The sequence below is a fragment of the Chionomys nivalis genome, chromosome 21 (genome assembly GCF_950005125.1).
Source record: "Chionomys nivalis chromosome 21, mChiNiv1.1, whole genome shotgun sequence".
Taxonomy (NCBI): domain Eukaryota; kingdom Metazoa; phylum Chordata; class Mammalia; order Rodentia; family Cricetidae; genus Chionomys; species Chionomys nivalis.
In genome coordinates this window covers 52,904,584-52,927,594 of record NC_080106.1, presented here as the reverse complement: position 1 = coordinate 52,927,594, position 23,011 = coordinate 52,904,584, and positions in this window count along the sequence as shown.

Here is a 23,011-nt window from a genome sequence, read left to right as displayed (position 1 = left end):
TGTCTGAGTACATGAATTCCTGAGAAGAAATATGATATTTTCAGGAGCATACAGCTTAAACTGTAGGGAATTTTAAAATGTGGTGACTTTTGAAGAATCTTTAAATCTTTGAGTTTAAATGGTGTCTAGTCCAACTTTCTACCTCTCCATTTTTTTAAATGACTATTGCCAAGATTTACTGAATTGGTTTCAATATCTTTGACAATGCCTGGATTGGCAGGTTCAACATCCTGAGAAACATTTCATTTCATTGGTGGGAAATACTCAATATTGGGCATTTCTTTTCATACAGAGTAGATGGAATCATTTTGGTAATGAGTATTCTTGGAATCCTACATTGACGATGTTAGAAAAGAAAAGGATGTGCTTCTTGGTGACTCACCATGGTTATTATCCTGAATTCAGTCCTTCAGTGAGATAATTATTATCAATGCCATTTTACAAATGGAGAAAACAAGGTAAAGAAAACAATATATTTTTGTTTTTAAGTAATAAAATATATGATTGGAGTTAAATGATGCCTCGATGTTCACTTGGCTGGCTCAGTACAGTTGCCACAATCTCAGAAATACTGTAGTCCAACAATTTTCAACTTTTCCCCTCATGCATGCTAAGTACTGAGTTCATAATGTATTGTCATGGCAACTGGAGAGGGCGACACCTATGCCATCTTCTTCTCTCTAAGAAAACAATAGTCACAATCCTCAAGAGGCTTGTACTTGAAGAATGTAATTCTACTTTGAATATACTAATACACATCAAATCCTTTGCATTCTACACATCTCTTCCTGAGGGATCTCTCATCATCTAAATGCTACACTTTACCAATGAGGAATCAGCTGCCTCGTTCAGGAAATTTAAAGTGTTTGAAGATGGATACTTGCTGACTGTGAGAGTCTATTGGGAGAAAGTTGGAATTTATCTGAAGGGCAGATAAATTAATTCAAAATCGACTTCAAACTGGAAACTTTTCAGGTCAGATATACACTCTCTTTGGGACTTCGAAATCAACTTGCAATGGAATCTGAAGTCTGTAGCCAAGGTGAACTCTCATAGCCAGTACAGTTCAGCACCACTTTGTGACATGAAAGGATATAAAATAGGCGTATTCACCGCTGAGATTAGGATCATCACAGAAGAAAAGACTGTTCACAATTTACAAACAACTTCTCAAATCTGTGCCTGGATAAGTCATGACTAATCTATTCATTGGGTTTTAGTGACAAATTTGAATCCAGTCCTCATTTTAGTTTTTCATTTCTGTGATGTAATTGACCAATAAAGTTCCTGTGTGTTTTTTGTTGTTGTTTGGTTTATCCTTCTACCAAGAATATATGAAAGGGTTACTGTAAGCTGTTCCCTAACAGAACAGACAGGGAGTTATCACACCTCTTCTGTGAGTCAGGAACAGACAGGACTGTGTGTGGCTCCCATAGTACCCTTCTCTGGTTTGCGTTACTGTTTTTGTAGTTTACATAAGGAAATTGACACAACATACTTCATAGTATGCCAAAAATTAGGAAAAAAGCTAGAGCAAAGATTTGGGAAAACAGATAAAGTGAATTTCCTTAGCATTAGAGAGGATCTACCAGTATATAGAGAAATAATTCATTTGAATTTAGACTAGAACTCTTTCAACTAGAGTCTAATTTCTAGGACATAGCACTAGTAATTGGCATTGCATAGTTTTTCCATGAACTTGAAGAAAAACATTTATATTGTTATTATAGATGAAGAAATGGAGTCATGAAAGGGTTAAAACCATACGAACCTTAGTCCTACGCTTAGTTAGTGGTGAAACCAAAGTCCACCTCCTGCTTTTAACTACTTAAATTTACTATTATTAGACTAGTCAAAAAAGCCTCATGAATAGAAGCCAGTTGTACACATTGGGCCTAGACCAAGTCCTTGATTCATAAAGATTAGGAAACACTTATGAAATTGTTATTCCAGACCAACTAGGTAATGCACACTGTTTCTCTCAATGTTGAATATCAACATGGACTCAGCAAGTGATTTCTGTGTGTTTCCTTCCCTTCCTTGCCCTCTATTTATCATCTTATTCACATGACTGAAGTCCATAGCCTTCCTTATGTGGTTTCTATCCTTTGGCTTTCCACATTCTTGTCTTTTTACTCCATGCCACAAAACTTGTTTCCAAAATAACCAGTTCCCTGAATAAGGAGGTTGTTCAGGGCTGTAACCCTTCACAAGTATCCCTTGTTACTCCCTTATCTAATGAACTTGTACTGTACCCTCAGAACCAGTTCATGTAGCCATCAACAATCATATCTCTTCTGATTCCTTCAAGCAGGCTCAGTTTCTCTTTGGCGTCATCAAGGTGCATAATCTTGGTTTCTTTGCACTCATGTCTTCCTATGTATACATACGGCACACCTGTCTATGTTATCAGTGTCAACTCCCAAAGGAAAGAGACAATTATTGTGAAGCTTTTTGCATTATCTGGCATGCAATAAAATTAAATATTAAAACAACAACTGAATGAATAAGTATAACATATTGAACATTATCATGTTAACAGAAGATTTATTTAAAAATAATTTGGCATCAAGATTATGTATCTGTTAGTTGTACTTTGGACAGTGTTAACCCACCCAATGAATTAAACCCTCCGTAGGTAATGAAACAAAATTGAGGATCCAAATCTGTTGATCTGAAACAGTAGAAAATTGTACAGTTTTGTCACAGCCAGCCACCTTTTGACTGGCTACTTCTCTATAAAGATAAAGAGTATCTTCCCAAAGGGAGAACAAAATCCTGACTATCATGTGCAATAGCCCTAAACTGCCATTCTTCGATGCTCTTAGAGGACAATATGGCTTCTACTAAATAGATTTGAAATCAATAAGCATTCATTGAACAGCTGGAGTATGTGCAGAATCTTCATATACATTCTCTGATTGATATTTACCTGATATGATTTGATTTCATTTTGCCTGAATTTTTTTATCAACCCTGTAAGATATGGTCAATTATTATTCACATTTGAGAAATGTGAGTTTTAAAGCACTTTAGAGATTTACTTGCAGCTTTAAAAACATGATTGCCATGTTGAAATCTTGATATTCTAACTCTAAACACATATTTTTCTACCTTTGCAGAACAAAGTAGGGCAAGAGGGGAAGATTTTGCCAATTCATCTTGCTTAAGATGAGGTGGTCTGTTATCAAGGTGTATTATTATTTTTTACAAGATTAGTTTTATTTATGTGTATGAATGTGTATCTGTGTGGAAGTATGTGCACATGAGGGCAATTGTGTATGGATGCCAGAAGAGGACAACAGATCTCTTGGATCTAGAGTGTCCTGTCGTGGGCATTGTTTTCTGCAAAAACAGTGCATGCTCTTAACTACTGAGCCATTTTTCCAGTCCCTGGGATGTAGCCTTAAACAAAATCATAAAGGACTCATCTTAAAGATAACACATAACGCTAAGATCTACATAATTGGTATCTTCCTTTTCTGTTTATCCTTCTGTGTCTGGAAGTAGGGGCTTTATCCCTACAACTATTTAAAATGAGCATTATTTTCCTCTTTATGTTTCACAGAGGGAAGTCAGATTTTCCCTCCTTCCTCAGGAAGGAGATTTACTGTGAAAACTAACCCATTGTTCCTTCTAGGGAGACATGGACTCAGTGTTGGTGTGAGAAGGTAGAAGCCTTTCTGTCTCTTCCTTATGTCTTATCTACTCTGCGCTTTACACTCACCAAGGCACATTCTACTCTGCAGATCATTGGGCCACTTTGGCAGAAGTTGGTGAGACTAATTCAAAGGAAACTAACAAGTTCATTTGATGTGAAGTAAGCCTACTTTCTGCTTTGCATCTGATTTTTTGCCCTTAATTTTTCTGAACACAGACTGGGTAAGTAGAGAGGCTACTGATTAGCTCTTATAAACATACCACCATCATTTACTTTTAGTTTTGTTTTTAACTAATTAGTCTTTCCCTCACCTGCTAACCCAGCATTATTTGATAATAGTAAACCACATCCTTCCCTCTTGAGGCATTTCCCTTCTGTGTCATTCCAAACCTGGCCATTCTTCCCTTAGTAAAGCTGATCTCATATACATTCCCTTCCTTCACTCAAATCTTAAATTTCTGACTGCAATGTTTTTGTATCCATCTGCAAGCTATCCTTGAACAATCACATGAGTTTCTGGCTTTTTCTGATGAACAGTCTTTTTATTGTCTTCCTGTGAATGTAGCTACTGACCAGACAACTTCCTTCTGATCATTCCCATGAACATTATTTCAAACATATTCAAAAACAAACTAACCACATTCTCAACTTTTAAAAAAGCCTCACTGTTGACTAATTTCTATTGACTCACTTAATGGCATTCTAACTCTAGTATCAGGAGTCAGGAGACTAGGGAGTGCAAGTCCTGATTTTATGTTCTGCCTCAGACAGGCATTGAATTCAGTTACCTAAATGGTCACCTTTGCCTTAAACTATATCTTAACTGGTTATCTTCTCTAATTCCTTCATTTAAAGCCTCATTATCTTTCACCTGTATTATTTCTCATCTTTTATGCCCAAGTTCCCTGCTAATAGATCATCCATGTAGACTCTGTGAGATCTTTCTCAGGTTTAGAAAAAACAGCTTAGCTGGGCGATGGTGGAGCATGCCTTTAATCCCAGAACTCGGGAGGCAGAGGCCGGTGGATCTCTGTGAATTCGAGACCAGCCTGGTCTACAGAGCTAGTTCCAGGACAGGCTCCAAAGCCATAGAGAAACCCTGTCTTGAAAAACCAAAAAAAAAAAAAAAAAAAAAAAAAAAGAAAAGAAAAGAAAAAACAGCTTGAACTTAAGGTATTCAGTGGCCCCCTAAGAACTATAGCTATAAGCCCTAATCACATTGCCCCTCATTAATCTCATTATTTACCCTTTACTAAAACTAGTTCTTAAAAAAACTTCTGTGCTGATAAGGAACCTCCTCCAGCCAATGGTCTTTGAGAGACTGGACACAGTTTTGGCATGGCTTTTGAATACCAAAAAGCTTGTTTCTACCCCACCTACTTTCTTCTTCCTGCAAACCACACCTGGATGTTGGATCCCATTTTTACTTCCTCACTGTCATCCATGAGTTCCCTTTTAATAAAGAAAAAAACTTAGAATATTCTATTTGTAGTTATCTTGGGATTATTTGATTCCCCCAATCTGATGCTCTCTGTATCATCTGGCACCCCAATGTGGGGCCAAGTCCACACTTATTGGGACACCTCCACCCCCACAGTCTTTGACTAATGACAAAATTTAAAAAAATATGGGAAGACAATGAAACATGGTAAAGAGCGTGTGCTAATTTTTTGCGAGAAATTAATGACAATTATCCCCAAAGTGATAGAATTAATCTTATAAAGAAAACTACTTGGATTCTTCCCCAAAATGTATGTGATTCACCAATAACTGGAGCCTGTACATTTTCTACTGATGCAAATAAATAAGGAAAGCTAGGTTAAAAATCAGAAGAATTAAGTAAGGTGGAGCAAAGTCTTTGTAATTCTGTCCAAAAAGTAGGGTTATATCCTATTCTCATGGTATTAAGGGATTTTAAAGAACCTCTCAATATAGTTACTGATTCACAATATACAGAAAATGCTGCATATTGAAACCACTGAATTTATAACAGATGAAACATAATTGACTTTATTATCCATACAGGTTCAAGACATGATCAAGAATACACTTTATCCTATATACATAACACTCATCTGATCCCATATGAGTCTGTGTTGTAATATGAGCAGCAGGCTAAGTTCCTGGTACCTGGCCACCCGCATGACTAGCTTATGCCCCAAAATAATTACACGGAAACTGTATTCTTTTAAACACTGCTTGGCCCATTAGTTCCAGCCTCTTATTGGCTAGCTCTTACATATTGATCTAACCCATTTCTAATATTCTGTGTAGCACCATGAGCTGGCTTACCAGGAAAGATCTTAACCTGTGTCTGTCTGGAGTGAGAGAATCATGGCGACTCACTGACTTGGCTTCTTTCTCCAAGCATTCTGTTCTGTTTACTCCCCCCACCTAAGGGTTGGCTTATCAAATGGGCCTAGGCAGTTTCTTTATTAATTAACCAATGAAAGCAACAGATAAATACAAGACCCACCTCCATCAAGTCTGCCAGGTCCTTCAGCACAAGGTAATGCAGAAATTGATCAATTATTGATGGGAAGTGTGCTGAAGGCCTCAGAAGTTCATAAAAAATATCATGTCCATAGCAAAGGTTTAAAGAAATAGTTTCCTATTATATGGCAACAAGCTAAGGAGATTATAAAGAGATGTCCTACTTGATCTTTCTATAACCAAACACCGCTACCTGAAGGAAGTAACTTGAAGGAATGAAATCTGGCAGATGGTTGTTTTCCACTTTAAGAATTTGGAAAATTAAAATATGTACACCACATCATTGACACTTATTCAGGTTTTCAATGGGATATTGCCTTGAGCTCAGAGAACAGTCCTTCTAAGTGAGATAACCCAGACTCAAAAATATGAATATGGTATGTACTCACTCATTAGTGGATTCTAGCCATACACAAAGGACATTGAGCCTATAGCTCGTGATCCTAGAGAAGCTAAGTAATAAGGTGAACCCAAAGAAAAACATATATAGATCCTCCTGGAAATTGGAAGCAGACACAAGATCACCAGGCAAAGTTGGGAGCATGCATGGGGGTGAGGGTGGGGTGAGGAGAAGGGAAGAGGGAGAGAGAGACGGGAGAAGGGGAGGATGGGGAGAGCAATGGGGAAGTGGGATGGTTAAGATGAAGGAAGGACAGATATGGAGCAGGAAAGGAGATACCTTAATTGAAGGAACCATTTTGGGGTTGGCAAGAAACTTGGCTCTAGAGAGGTTCCCAGGTATCCATGGGGGTTTCCTTAGCTAGAACCCTAGACAGTAGAGGAGAGGGTGCCTCAACTGGCCTAGTCCCATAGTCAGACTGATGACTATCTTGAATATCACCATAGAACCTTCATCAGGTGACAGATAGAAATAGAGATCCACATTGGAGCACTGGACTGAGCTCCCAAGGTCCAGTTAAAAAGTGGAAGGAGGGAGAAGATAAGCAAGGAAGTCAGGACCGTGAGGCATTGGTCCACCCACTGAGACAGTGTGCCTGAGCTAATGGAAGCCCACCAAATCCAGCTGGACTGGGACTGAATGAGCATGAGATCAAACTGGACCCTCTGAATGTGGCTGACAATTGGGGCAGACTGAGAAGCCAATGATAATAGCACTGGGATCTGTCTCTACTGCATGTACTGGCTTTTGGGGATCCTATTCTATTTGGATGCATACCTTCCTAAGCCTGGATGGAAGGGGGAGGGCCTTGGACTTCCCAAAGGGCAGGGTACCCTGCCCTCTCTTAGGAGGGGGAAATGGGTGGGGGACTGGGAGGGAAGTGGGAAAAGGGAAGAAGTGGAAATTTTGATTGGTATTATTTATAAAGTAATAAAAATAATCTGCTGAAAAAATATAAAATAGAATAATTCTCAACTTCACAAGTAAGAACAAAAAACCCTGGATAGCCAAAGCAATACTGTACAATAAAAGGAACTTCTGGAATCATCACCATCCCTGACTTCAAACTCTGCTATAGAGCTGCAGTACTAATAACAGCCTGGTATTGGCATAAAAACAGACAGGAGGACCAATGGAATCAAATTGAAGGCCTGGAACATCAGTCCAAATACCTATAAGCACCTGATTTTTGACAAAGCAGCTATAATAAAATAGAAAATGAAAGCATATTCAAAAATGGTGCTAGCATAACTGGATATCAACATGTAGAAGAATACAAATAGATCCATATCTATCCTCCTACACAAAAGTCAAGTCCAAATGGCAAAGACCTCAGCAGAAATCCAACCACACTGAACCTCATAGGAGAGAAAAGGGAAGTACATTAGAATGTTTGGCATGGGAGACCACTTCCCAAACATAACCCAAGTTGACTCTGAGAAGCAACAATTAATAAGTGTGACCTTCTGAAATTAAGAAGCTTCTGTAAGGAAACAAACATGGTCAACTTGACAAAATGGCAGCCTAGAAAATGGGAAGAGATCATCACAAACCCCACATTGGACAGAAGGCTGATCTCCAAAATACACAAAGAAATCATTAAACTAGACATCAAAAGAACAAATAATCCAATAAAAATGGGGTAGAGATGTAAACAGAGAACTCTCACATATGAATCTCAAATGACTGAAAGATAGTTAAGGAAATAAATGTTCAACATCCTTAGCCATCAGAGAAATGCGAGTCAAAACACCTCTGAGATTCCATCTTATACCTGTCAGGGTGACCAAGTTCAAAAACACTGATAACAGCTTATACTAAAGAGGATGTGGGGTAAAGGGAATACTCCTGTTTTGCTGGTGGGAGTGCAGTACAATACAGTACTTATACAGTAACTTCAGAAATCAGTATGGTGATTTCCCAGAAAATTAGGAAACAACCTACGTCAAGATCCAACAATACCACTATTGAGCATATACCCAAAGAACGATCAACTATGTCATAGCATGTGCTCAACTATGCTCAACCCTGTCAAAGCAGCATTATTCATAATAGCCAGAATCTGGAAACAACCTAGATGCTTCTCAACTAAAGAATGGATAAAGAAAATGTGGTACATTTACACAATGGTAAAAAATAATGACATCTTGAAATTTGCAAGGAAATAGATGGACCTAGAAAAACCCATATTGAGTGAGGTAACCCATACCCAGAAAGACAAATATAAAAATTATTCACTTATAAATGTCTTTTAGACATAAAACAAAGAGAAACCAGACTACAGTCCACAACCCAAGAAAACCTAGGCAACAAAGAGGACCCTAAGAGAGACATACATGTATCTACATAGGAAGGAGAAAAACAACAAGATTTCCTGAGTTAATTGGGAATGTGGAGTTCATGGGAGAGGGTAAAAGAAAAGGGAGGAAGGGAGGCAATCACTAAAAACCATATAGCATAATAAAAAATAATTTAAAAGCAGTCCTTTGACGAACAGTTTTATGGTTTTGCATTGAATTTCACTGTTTATCTTGGGCTCCATTCATTGCTGTTCTTTGTGGTAGAGATGTTTGTCACTTTGCCACACATCAGCCAGTCTCATCTTCTAGTTTTTTCTCTCAGTTCATTGTTGAGTTTGTATCTTTTGAAGTAATGTGAATGTATTCTTATATATTGAAAGAAAAGTTGTGAGTAGTAGCCTGTGTCCGTGTGTTGACTCTGCTGGTCACAACCTGTCTAATAGTCCATGCTTTTAATAACTTTTCCAGCCTTGCCTTTGGTGGAAGCTCTGAGATTTCTTGAGTTCTACCCTTGACCTTGTTTACCATTTCTTCTCCTCAATCAGTTTCCATCCTGGCACCTAGTACCTGTCACTGTTCCATGGAATCCCACTTGTAGTTTTAACTACTAAAGCCTACAATCAATCTTCCTCAGGGGCAAAATTCCTAAATGTTGAACTGGAAAATATTCAAGGTGATGTGTATTAAAATATTTCCTTCTTTGTGTCTAGCACACATTGTTATTATGAGTTTACCTTCAAACCTTTCTCTGAGGGTGGGGCTTCACATTTCTTTGTTTTGAAACAAAGTTTCACATGATAGCCAGACTGTCCTTTAACTCATGACAATCTTCTTTCCTCAGCCTCCTAGGGTGCAGAGATGACAGGTGTGAGCCACCATTTTAGGCATGTTCTTTTTCATGTACACGGATACTTGTACTCATGAAACTCAAGAACAGGTTCATTTATTCATTCTGTGTCATGCCCTTTGCAAAGCAGCAAAGAAAGAAATGTGAAGATTATGAATCCCAGTTGACCAGTATGATGCTAAGAGGGCCATGGGAACTCAGGGGCAAGCTTTTGTCAGCAGGGCTTCACTGTGCTGCACTGGAAATGCCCAAACATTAGCGGCATCTTGAAGAGTGAGGGAGAATTGGTTGGTAAATCAAAGGTGACAATCAGTTTAAGAGGAAGCAGCCGGGTCACCTCAGACCCAAATGGAGCTATGGAAGAAAGCTCTGAACATGCAGTGTTTCAGAGGAAGGTCAGGAGCAGAAATAGTTTGATTCTGTGTAGAAGAAGGTTAGAAGTAAACTGAAAGGTTCGCAAGACTATCACTTTGATCTCCAGGAAAGTAGCCTAGAAGCCTCCCTTCTCACCTTCATATTTAATTAATCATGCCCCAAATAATTCTTCCCATAATGCCACAGCCATTTCTTTTATTCATGATCTTATTTTTCTTTTCTTTCTTCAGTCTCCTGTGTGAACGACAATTTTTAATTATGAATCAGATGTAGATGGAGCCTAAATTTTCTTTTCTAAAGGCATTTGGTGGGTTCTTATCACCTTTTATGCAAGGGGTGAGTATGAAATCAGACATATGAAAAAGGAAACAAAATACTATATGGACCTTCAACCTAACCTCATGCTCCAACTCCTTAGATTCCTTTCACACAGGAGTCACGTAGTAATGAAAATGCTGTTCTTATGAGTACAGTATTATTCTATATCTTACTACTACTATCATTTCTGTTTCTTTTTTTAAAACAGGACTGTCTGATAGTCGCATACTGACCTAAAGAACTACAATTCAATACCACCCATAAAAGGTACTTTCTGATTGGCTTAACAAAATTAGTTAGTTACTTCTAAGTTAAAACTCCAACTTGTGTGAACTGTGTACATGTAAGATACTTTTACATAATGATAGATTTTAGATTGATTATATGACTACCTGTCCTGTTTTAGGGTGAATTCTGCTGAACATGCAGTATTGATCACAAAGAAAACATTTTAATCAAATAAGTAAACGTTATCTGTATTAGTTAATAGAAATAGCCTAAGAAACATAAATGAATACAGAAAGTATTTAAAGACAGTTGGAAGATCAGAAAATCAAAAAGAACAACTGTATGTTTCTATTCTTAGCAAGATTAACTGTGTACATTTATGGAATTTTTAATGAAGCAGATGAGAAAGTTATAATAAATCTTAAAATGAGTTCAATTTTATAATAATGATATTAAAAAGGAACCCATTCATATATTAATGAAACAAATCATATATGAGATAAAGGACCAGAGCTCTGTCAAGCCTTGCTTCAGAAGCAGATCTAGGGAGTTACCCAACACAAGTTTGGGCACAAAGGAGCTAAGGAGGAAAATAGTCTTAGGCATGCAGGAAGCAAATTGTATAGGGCCCACATTTACAGAATCTTCACAAACAAAGAAGTGAGTCTAGTAACTAAAACACATGGTGAAATGTTTGAGGGGAGATCTTTATACCACACATACATACATTTCTGCCTGGTATGCACATTGGGCTGGTAGAGTCCCTTCATCCATGGATCTTGTAAGCTAACCAGACTGGGAATATTGCAATTCCTTAGGACTTTATTTCTCTCCAATCTTTCTATTTCTAGCCAGGAGTAACTAGGGCTTTTACTAGAGACAGACGCTAAGTAAAGGAAAACAATCTTCATATCTTTCCAACTTAGTTCAGGGTCCTGCTCAGAATAGAAACTCAGTAAAGGCAAGAACAGTAACTGAAAGAGTGATAGTAGAGTCTCTGCTGTGATCTCCTGGACCTGCTCTGCCTGCGCCCTACCTCCCTTTGTCCCGGGCTCATTGGGGCCACCAGGAATCCCTGCATAGGTGCTGAGAAGTCCCATCTGGATGGGTGAGTGTGTGCTATCCTGGGGCGCACTGTCCCGGTAGAGAGCACAAACGCCCCTCCCCCAGCTCCTGCTGCAAGGCTTTCTTTCCTACACACCCGCCCCCCACCCCCACCCCCAATCCTGCCTTGTCTGCAAGGTCCTTAGCTGTGGAACAGTTTCCTGCCCTTTCACTAAGGCTACCAACCTAGAGCAGTGAGGGCCTGACTAGAGGGCAGGCCTCAAGGTCCCCGCCAGGGAAAGCGGGCCCCCGCTGCTGGGGCTGCAGTCTCTGCTGTGATCTCCTGGACCTGCTCTGCCTGCGCCCTACTTCCCTTTGTCCCTGGCTCATTGGGGCATCCAGGAGTTCCTGTGTAGGTGCCGAGAAGTTTCATCGGGACGGGTGAGTGTGTGCTATCCTGGGGCGGACGGTCCCGGTAGAGAGCACAAACGCCCCTCCCCCAGCTCCTGCTGCAGGGCTTTCTCTCCTACACACCCGCCCCCACCCCCACCCCCAAGCCTGCCTTGTCTGCAAGGTCCTTAGCTGTGGAACAGTTTCCTGCCCTTTCACTAAGGCTACCAGCCCAGACCAGTGAGTGCCTGACTAGAGGGCAGGCCTCAAGGTCCCCACCAGGGGAAGCAGGCCCCTGCTGCTGGGGTTGCAGTCTCTGCTTGTGATCTCCTGGACCTGCTCTCCCTGCCCCCTATTTCCCTTGGTCCCGGGCTCATTGGGGCCACCAGGAATCCCTGCATAGGTGCTGAGAAGTCCCATCTGGATGGGTGAGTGTGTGCTATCCTGGGGCGCACTGTCCCGGTAGAGAGCACAAACGCCCCCCCCCCCAGCTCCTGCTGCAAGGCTTTCTTTCCTACACACCCGCCCCCCACCCCCACCCCCAAGCCTGCCTTGTCTGCAAGGTCCTTAGCTGTGGAACAGTTTCCTGCCCTTTCACTAAGGCTACCAGCCCAGAGCAGTGAGTGCCTGACTAGAGGGCAGGCCTCAAGGTCCCCGCCAGGGAAAGCGGGCCCCTGCTGCTGGGGCTGCAGTCTCTGCTGTGATCTCCTGGACCTGCTCTGCCTGCACCCTACTTCCCTTTGTCCCTGGCTCATTGTGGCATCCAGGAGTTCCTGTGTAGGTGCCGAGAAGTTTCATCGGGACGGGTGAGTGTGTACTATCCTGGGGCGGACGGTCCCGGTAGAGAGCACAAACGCCCCTACACTAAGGCTACCCAACCAGAGCAGTGAGTGCCTGCCTAGCGGGCAGGCCTCAGCAACCCCCGAAAGGGAGTGCAGGCACCTCCAGCTTGTACTGCAGTGTCGCCTGTGTTCTACTCGACCCCGCCCGACCCCTTGCATTCGGCCTTCTTTACGCGGGTCATTGGAATACCACGCATCCATGTTTTGGTGTTGAGGAGTTCATCTGGAAGGGAACGGTTCCTGCCCCTACACTGAGGAGATACACCTAGAGAGTTAGTCACAGCAAAGACTGGTCCAAGACATCAGGCCTCTCCTGGCTCCATTTGAAGGAAAAGATGGGCAGGCGCCAATGCAAGAATTCCCCCAACAACTTGAAAGGCAACGTGACATCACCAGGATCCAGGAATACCGAAATGAGAAGTGTACACCCTAATCCAGAAGAATTAGAAGAATTCGACTCAAAAGTGAATTTTATGAAAATAATAGAGGACCTTAAACAGGAGGTGAAAAACTGCCACAACCAATTAGAGATTACAAACAAAAAGGTAGAGGAAATGAATAAATCTCTCAAAGATACCCAAGAAAACCAAGAGAAACAAGAAAAAGTAATCAAACAGGTAAGGGAAACGGTTCAAGACTTGAAGAATGAAGTGGAAGTAATAAAGAAAACACAAACCGAGGGAAGGATGGAGATGGAAAATTTGAATAAACGAACAGGAACTACAGAGACAAGTACCACCAACAGATTACAAGAGATAGAAGAAAGAATCTCAGACACTGAAGATACCATAGAGAAAATAAACACTCTCATCAAAGAAAACAGCATAACCAACAAATTCTCATCACAAAACATTCAGGAAATCTGGGACACAATAAAAAGACCAAACCTAAGAATAATAGGGATAGAAGAAGGAGAAGAAGTACAGCTCAATGGTCCAGAAAATATATTTAATAAAATTATAGAAGAAAACTTTCCCAACCTTAAGAAAGATATTCCTTTGAAGGTCCAAGAAGCATACAGAACACCAAATCGACTGGATCAAAAAAAAACATCTCCTCGTCATATAATAATCAAAACACAAAACATACAGAATAAAGAAAGAATATTAAGAGCTGCAAAGGAAAAAGGTCAAGTTACTTATAAAGGTAAACCTATCAGACTTACACCTGATTTCTCTATGGAAACCATGAAAGCCAGAAGGTCCTGGATAGATATACTGCAGAAACTACGAGACCATGGATGCAAGCCCAGACTACTATACCCAGCCAAGCTTTCATTCACTATAAATGGAGAAAACAAAATTTTCCAGGATAAAAACAAATTTAAACAATACGTAGCCACAAATCCAGCCCTTCAGAAAGTAATTGAAGGAAAATCACAAACCAAGGAGTCCAACAATGCCCACAATAACTCAGACATCTAATGACCCTTCACCAGCACAACTTGAAGAAGGGAAACACACAAACTCTACTACCAAAAGAAGGAAAGAAAGAAAGAAAGGAAAAATGACCGGAGTTAACAACCACTGGTCATTAATATCACTTAATATCAATGGACTCAACTCACCTATAAAGAGGCACAGGCTAAGAGATTGGATACGAAAACAGGATCCAACATTCTGTTGCTTACAAGAAACACACCTCAACCACAAAGACAGACATCTACTCAAAGTAAAGGGCTGGGAAAAGGTTTATCAAGCAAATGGACCTAAGAAACAAGCAGGTGTGGCCATACTAATTTCTAAGAAAGTTGACTTCAAACTAAAATCAATCAAAAGAGATGGAGATGGACATTTTTTACTCATAACAGGAACAATTCACCAGGATGAAGTCTCAATCCTGAATATCTATGCCCCTAATATAAAAGCACCCACTTATGTAAAAGAAACGTTACTAAAACTCAAGGCAGTCATCAAACCACACACACTAATAGTAGGAGATTTCAACACTCCTCTCTCACCAATGGACAGGTCAATCAGACAGAAACCTAACAGAGAAATAAGAGGATTAAGGGAGGTAATGAATCAAATGGACTTAACAGACATCTATAGAACATTCCACTCAAATAAGAAAGAATATACCTTCTTCTCTGCAGCTCATGGAACCTTCTCGAAAATAGACCACATACTCGGTAACAAAGCAAACTTACACAGTTACAAAAAAATATCGGTAACCACCTGTGTCTTATCAGATCACCATGGATTAAAGTTAGAATTCAACAACAATGCTATCCCCAGAAAGCCTATGAACTCATGGAAATTGGACAGTCAACTACTGAACCACACCTGGATCAAGGAAGAAATAAAGAAAGAAATTAAAGTCTTTCTTGAATTCAATGAAAACGAAGACTCAACATACTCAAACCTATGGGACACTATGAAAGCAGTGCTAAGAGGAAAGTTCATAGCATTAAGTGCCCACATAAAGAAAACGGAGAAAGCACACATTGGAGACCTAATAGCCCACCTTAAAGCTTTAGAAAGAAAAGAAGCAGACTCACCTAAGAGAAGTAGAAGACTGGAAATAATCAAATTGAGGGCTGAAATCAACAAAATAGAAACACAGAAAACAATCCAAAGAATCAATGAAACAAAAAGCTGGTTCTTGGAGAAAATCAATAAGATTGATAAACCCCTATCCAAACTAATCAAACGGCGGAGAGAGAATACGCAAATTAACAAAATCAGAAACGAAAAGGGAGACATAACCACAGACACAGACGAAATTCAGAGAATCATTAGATCTTACTACAAAAACCTGTATGCCACAAAATTGGAAAATGTAAAAGAAATGGACACTTTTTTAGATATGTACCATATACCAAAGTTAAACCAGGACCAGGTGAACAATCTAAATAGACCTGTTAGTCGCGAAGAATTAGAAGTTGTTATAAAAAACCTTCCCACCAAAAAAAGCCCAGGTCCAGACGGCTTTAATGCAGAATTCTACCAGAACTTCCAAGAAGACCTAATACCTATACTCCTTAATGTATTTCACAATATTGAAACAGAGAAGTCATTGCCAAATTCCTTTTATGAAGCTGAAGTTACTCTGATACCAAAACCACACAAAGACACAACCAAGAAAGAGAACTACAGGCCAATCTCACTCATGAACATCGACGCAAAAATACTCAATAAAATACTGGCAAACCGAATCCAAGAACACATTAGAAAAATTATCCATTATGATCAAGTAGGCTTCATCCCAGAGATGCAGGGCTGGTTCAACATACGAAAATCTATCAATGTAATCCATCATATAAATAATCTGAAAGAAAAAAACCATATGATCATTTCATTAGATGCGGAAAAAGCATTTGACAAAATTCAACATCCCTTTATGATAAAGGTCTTAGAGAGATTAGGAATACAAGGGTCGTTCCTAAATATAATAAAAGCAATTTATAGCAAGCCGTCAGCTAACATCAAATTAAATGGAGAGAAACTCAAAGCTATTCCACTAAAATCAGGAACACGACAAGGTTGTCCACTCTCTCCATACCTCTTTAATATAGTGCTTGAAATTCTAGCAACAGCAATAAGACAACATAAGGGGATCAAAGGGATTCAAATCGGAAAGGAAGAAGTTAAACTTTCATTATTTGCAGACGATATGATAGTGTACATAAGCGACCCCAAAAACTCCAGCAAAGAACTCCTTCAGCTGATAAACACCTTTAGTAGCGTTGCAGGATACAAGATCAATTCCAAAAAATCAGTTGCCCTCCTATACACAAAGGATAAGGAAGCAGAGATGGAAATCAGAGAAGCATCACCCTTCACGATAGCCACAAATAGCATAAAATATCTTGGGGTAACCCTAACCAAGGAAGTAAAGGATCTATTTGACAAGAACTTTAAGTCAATGAAGAAAGAAATTGAGGAGGATACCAGAAAATGGAAGGATCTCCCTTGCTCTTGGATAGGGAGGATCAACATAGTAAAAATGGCAATTCTACCAAGGGCAATTTATAGATTCAATGCAATCCCCATTAAAATCCCATCAAAATTCTTCACAGATCTTGAGAGGACAATAATCAACTTTATATGGAGAAACAAAAAACCCAGGATAGCCAAAACAATCTTATATAATAAAGGATCGTCTGGAGGCATTACCATCCCTGACCTCAAACTCTATTACAGAGCCTCAGTATTGAAAACAGCTTGGTATTGGTATAAAAACAGAGAAGTTGATCAATGGAACCGAGTAGAAGACCCTGATTTCAACCCACAAACTTATGAACACCTAATTTTTGATAAAGGAGCTAAAAGTATTCAATGGAAAAAAGAGAGCATCTTCAACAAATGGTGCTGGCAGAACTGGTTGTCAACGTGTAGAAGAATGAAAATAGATCCATATCTATCACCATGCACAAAACTCAAGTCCAAATGGATTAAAGACCTCAATATTAGTCTGAACACACTGAACCTGATAGAAGAAAAAGTTGGAAGTACTCTACAACATATGGGTACAGGAGATCACTTCCTACGTTTATCCCCAGCAGCACAGACATTAAGGGCAACATTGAATAAATGGGACCTCCTGAAACTGAGTAGCTTCTGTAAAGCAAAGGACACTGTCACTAAGACAAAAAGGCAACCCACTGACTGGGAGAAGATCTTCACCAACCCTGCAACAGACAAAGGTCTGATCACCAAAATATATAAAGAACTCAAGAAACTAAACTTTAAAATGCTAATGAACCCAATAAAAAAATGGGGCACTGATCTGAACAGAGAATTCTCAACAGAAGAAATTCAAATGGCCAAAAGACACCTAAGGTCATGCTCAACCTCCTTAGCGATAAGGGAAATGCAAATTAAAACAACTTTGAGATACCATCTTACACCTGTCAGAATGGCTAAAATCAAGAACACCAATGATAGCCTTTGCTGGAGAGGTTGTGGAGAACGAGGCACACTCATTCATTGCTGGTGGGAATGCAAACTTGTGCAACCACTTTGGAAATCAGTGTGGCGATTTCTCAGGAAATTTGGGATCAACCTACCCCAAGATCCAGTAATACCACTATTGGGAATATACCCAAGAGATGCCACATCAAATGACAAAAGTATCTGTTCAACTATGTTCATAGCAGCATTGTTTGTAATAGCCAAAACCTGGAAACAACCTAGATGCCCTTCAATGGAGGAATGGATAAAGAAAGTGTGGAATATATACATATTAGAGTACTACTCAGCAGTAAAAAACAATGACTTCTCGAATTTTGCGTGCAAATGGATGGAAATAGAAAACACTATCCTGAGTGAGGTATCCCAGACCCAAAAAGAGGAACATGGGATGTACTCACTCATAATCGGTTTCTAGCCATAAATAAAAGACATTAAGCATATAATGTGTGATCCTATAGAAGTTAAATAAGAAAGTGAACCCAAAGAAAATCATATAGTCATCCGCATGGAGAGGGGGAAGTAGACAAGATTGCAGGGCAAAAACTGGGAACTTGCGGGTGAGGTGGCATGGGGCAAAGGGGAAATGGGATGAGAAATATGAGAAGGGGAGGATGGGAGGAGCTCGGGGGATTGGGATGGTTGGGATATAGGAAGGATGGATACGGGAGCAGCGAAGTATATATCCTATCTAAGGGAGCCATCTTAGGGCTGGCAAGAGACTTGACTCTAGAGGGGTTCGCAGGTGTCCAGGAATATGTCCCCAGCTGGTACCTTGGGCAACTAAGGAGAGGGAACCTGAAATGACCCTATCCTATACTGATGAATTTCTTGCATATCACCTTAGAACCTTCATCTGGCGATGGATCGAGGTAGAGACAGATTCTCAATTTGGAGCAACGGTCTGAGCTCTTAAGGTCCAAATGAGGAGCAGAAGGAGGGAGAACAAGAGCAAAAAATCAGGACCACGAGGGATGCACCCACCCACTGTGACAGTGGAACTGATTTATTAGGAGCCCACCAAGGCCAGCTGGTCTGGGACTGAATAAGCATGGGTTGATTCCGGACTCTCTGAGCATGGCGGTCAATGAAGACTGATGAGAAGCCAAGGACAATGGCACTAGGTTTCAATCCTAATACATGAACTGGCTTTGTGGGAGCTTAGCCTGTTTAGAAGCTCACCTTCCTGGACGTAGATAGAAGACCTTCGTCTTCCCGCAGGGCAGAGAATTTGGACTGCTCTTCAGTATCGAGAGGGAGGGGGAATGGTGTGGGGGGAGGAGAAGAGGAGTGGGGATAGGGGGAGGGGAGTGGGGGGAGGGGGCAATATTTGGGAGGAGGGGAGGGAAATGGGAAACGGGGAGCAGGTGGAAATTTTAATTAAAAAAGAATAAAATAATAAATAAAAGAAAAAAAAAAAAAAAAAAAAAAGAGTGATAGTAAAGTCAAGAAAATAAATGCCCTGAATAAATGTCTTAGGGCCTAGTTAAAAGTATATAGTCTTTACAGAACTCTGCCAATTATGAAGGAAAGAATGGAATATTTTACACCTACTTCCCTTGTGACCCACTATAGATTCTTAGCAGAAATCTCTGTAGGATAGAATCATAATCTCTGCCCTGATTCTTATTTTGTAGATGAAAAAAATGAGGTTTTCAGAGGCCCCCTGATTTGTTCGTGTCCAGGAAAACAACAGCAGTAGTGTCAGCATTAAGTGTAAAAACCTGTATGTGTCAAAGGCTGTGTTCTGTTAATAGGCACATGGATTATGTGATCACACTAATACAAGCTGAAAAAAATTATGCAAGTTTAGTAAAAAAAAGGAATCATAAACAGAAATCCATACAAAACTCTTATTCTGATTGGATTCTGTCTTACCTACCACTTAGAGAACATTGGAAACCACAAACTGAGATCAGTCAATTCCAAGTTTACTTGAGTAGAAATGTGAGATTGTTCTTCCATGCATGTACAAATATTCAATACATGTGGGCAAAATGATCAAAATGCTTTAAAACTGCAGTATTCTTAATGGGTCAGAGGGAATATCTGGAATTTAGAAGTCTGTGCTCAAATAGTATCCTTAATATTTCCCTATTCAGTAGTGGGTTGCTTCAGTTCTGTGAGCCCATGTCATGACAGATATGCAAGTACATTGAAAATATGTAGAAATGTAGAAGAAGATCCATATCTATATGCCTGCACAAAACTCAAGTCCAAATGGATCAAAATCACAACATATATCGAAGCACAATGAACCTAATAGAAGAGAAAATGGGAAGTACCCTTGGATACATCGGTACAGCCCAGTTCCTAAATAGACACTGAGAACAACAATTAATAAATGGGACTTCCTGAAATGGAGAAGCTTCTGTAAAGCAAAGGATACAAACAACAAGACAAAACAACTACCTACAGAATGGGAAAAGACTTCACCAATCCCACATCTGGCATAGAACTGATCACTAAGATATAAAAAGAATTCAAGAAACTAGACATCACACTACCAAATAATCTGATTTAAAAATGGGATATAGATCTAAACAGTGAATTATCAACAGATGAATCTCAAATGGCTGGAAGACATTTAAGGCATTGTTCAACATCCATAGCCATCAGAGAATTGCAAATCAAAACAATACTTATTGGAATGGCTAAGACCAAAAACATTGATGACAGCTTCTGTTGGAGAGGATGCTGAGTAAGGGGAACACTCCCTCATTGCTGGTGTGAGTACAAAGTTGTTCAGCTGTTGTGGAAATTAGTATAATGATTTCTCAGAAAATTAGGAATCAATCTACCTCAAGAACCAGCAATACCAGTTTTGGGTATATACCCAAAGGAGGTCCACACATGCCATGAGGATATTTGCTCAACTATGTTCATAGCAGAATTATTCATAATAGCCAGAACCTGGAAACAACATAGGTGACCCTCAACTAAAGAATAAATAAAGAAAATGTGGTACATTTACACAATGAAGTAGTATTCAATACCAAAACAATGATATCTTGAAATTTGCAAGCAATAGGAACTGGCTGGGCGCCACATCCTTCTCCTTACATAGCTGAATCTAATAATGCCACACTCTGAACAGAAACAGTCCTGCTCTATCAGCACCAATGACTGCAGCAGCCATTAATTAGGCAGAGATTAGCTTAAGTACAATATTTAGTTAATTGTAGGTTTGACAGAGAACCCTCATATTACAGCATGCCACCTAGAAGCTCAACCAGAACAGTGGGAAGCTTTCGAGGCACATTGTACATGTACTATGTGGAAATTAATACACAGTCGAAGCTTGAGGGGTGAGGGCTATCCCTCTTGCTTTTGGAGTCCTAGTTATCTCAGGATAAATTCTAAATGGTTAGTGCTAGAATTTGAGTTGGTTACACACAGAGGTGGTGAGTCAAGATTTGAATTGAGGATCAAGAAGCAGAAATCATGGGAGATGGTTTAGAAGGCCTTTTGAGGTCACAGGTCAGCCAGAAACTCAGGATAAACATTTGGGAACCATCAAGTGGTCATATATGTGCAGCATATTGAGAGAGGGGTTGAGAGGAGCAAGGTAGTGAAAAATGGATAAGAAGGGAGAAAGTATTAAGATAAATAAGAATGGATGTTAAGATAAAAAAGAATCATAAGATGGAATGGTATTCATAGGATGAAATTATAGTATTGAAAAGTACCTGTTCTGCAAGGTTAGCCACGAAGCAGTGTAAAAAGTTCTGCATATAGTCAACTAACAATGAGTATCACTAAGTATTGTATATTAATGAATAAGCCATTAAGCAGAATGATTAATGCACATTTTAATTGTGTAGTTAAATACATCAAATATCACATAGATATAAAAATATTTTTTTCTGAAAAAAATGAAGAAGAGTAAGGGTACAGTTGATCAGATACTAACAAAAGGGCAAGGGGTCTGCAGAAAGGGTGCCCAGGTGCAGAAAGGGTGCCCAGGTGCAGAATGGGTGCCCAGGTGCAGAAAGGGTGCACAAGCGCAGAAAGGGTACACAGGTGCAGAGAGTGTGCCCAGGCACAGAAAGGGCGCACAGGCGCAGAAGGGATGCACGGGAGCAGAAAGGGTGCCCAGGTGCAGAAAGGGTGCCCAGGCGCAGAAAGCGTGAACAGGCGCAGAAAGGGTGCCCAGGCACAGAAAGGGTGCACAGGCGCAGAAGGGGTGCACGGGCACAGATGGAGCAAGGTCTTTGCCTCTTCAGGAAGGCAGTTTAGAGCAGAGAAAATTTCATAGACAGCACAGACATCCATCTAGGACATCATCTACTCACTACTCTGTTCATTGTTCTGCATATTACATGTCCTATATGTACAGGAAAGGAAAAGACAAAAAAGGGAAATTAAAGCTTAAACTATCAATTATAAAACAATTTTGCTTTTTGTAACAAGAATATAGTGTTTTGGGGACAAAACTCATTTCCCCCAAATCAGAAAATACATAATTATTTCAAAGAATAACACAATAATAATATAACATAAATGTTATCTAAAGCAAAGAAATGGAACTCAAAGCTCTTACAACGTGCAGTGATAGAGCTAAAGGGATAATTTTGTTGGGTACTGTAGAGGCTAATAGAAGTGGGAGTCAATAAGGATTTTATGGTTGACCATGGGTTCAAATCTGCTCTGAATGATGAGTTAGGGTTTGGCAGGGACCAAAAGAAGAGCATCTCAACGAAGAAAGTGGCTCAGGAGCTTGCATTTGGAAGATGAGGACTAACAACCAGGCGGAGAGGGATGGAAGGGTGAGAATAGGAAAGAGAGATGAAAATGTGATGAGCGAATTAGAGAGTGGAAAGGATGTTGTAGATTGACTAGTGGTCCCATGGTCTTTAATCATATAGTCTATCAGTTGCTAATTTGGGTATAAACAACCAATGCACTGCTCATTATTTTACAGAGGATTGCTGAGCATTTGTTGTATATAGCATCGTTCCCTATGTGTGTAGGATAAATTATGTCTTCTCACACATTATGTAATCTTTTATCTTTTTTTTAAATTTTATTTATTTATTTATTTATTTATTTATTTATTTATTAAAGATTTCTGCCTCTTCCCCGCCACTGCCTCCCATTTCCCTCCCCCTCCCCCAAGGAGGTCTTCCTCCCTCGTCAGCCTTAAGAGCAATCAGGGTTCCCTGCCCTGTGGGAGGTCCAAGGACCACCCACCTCCATC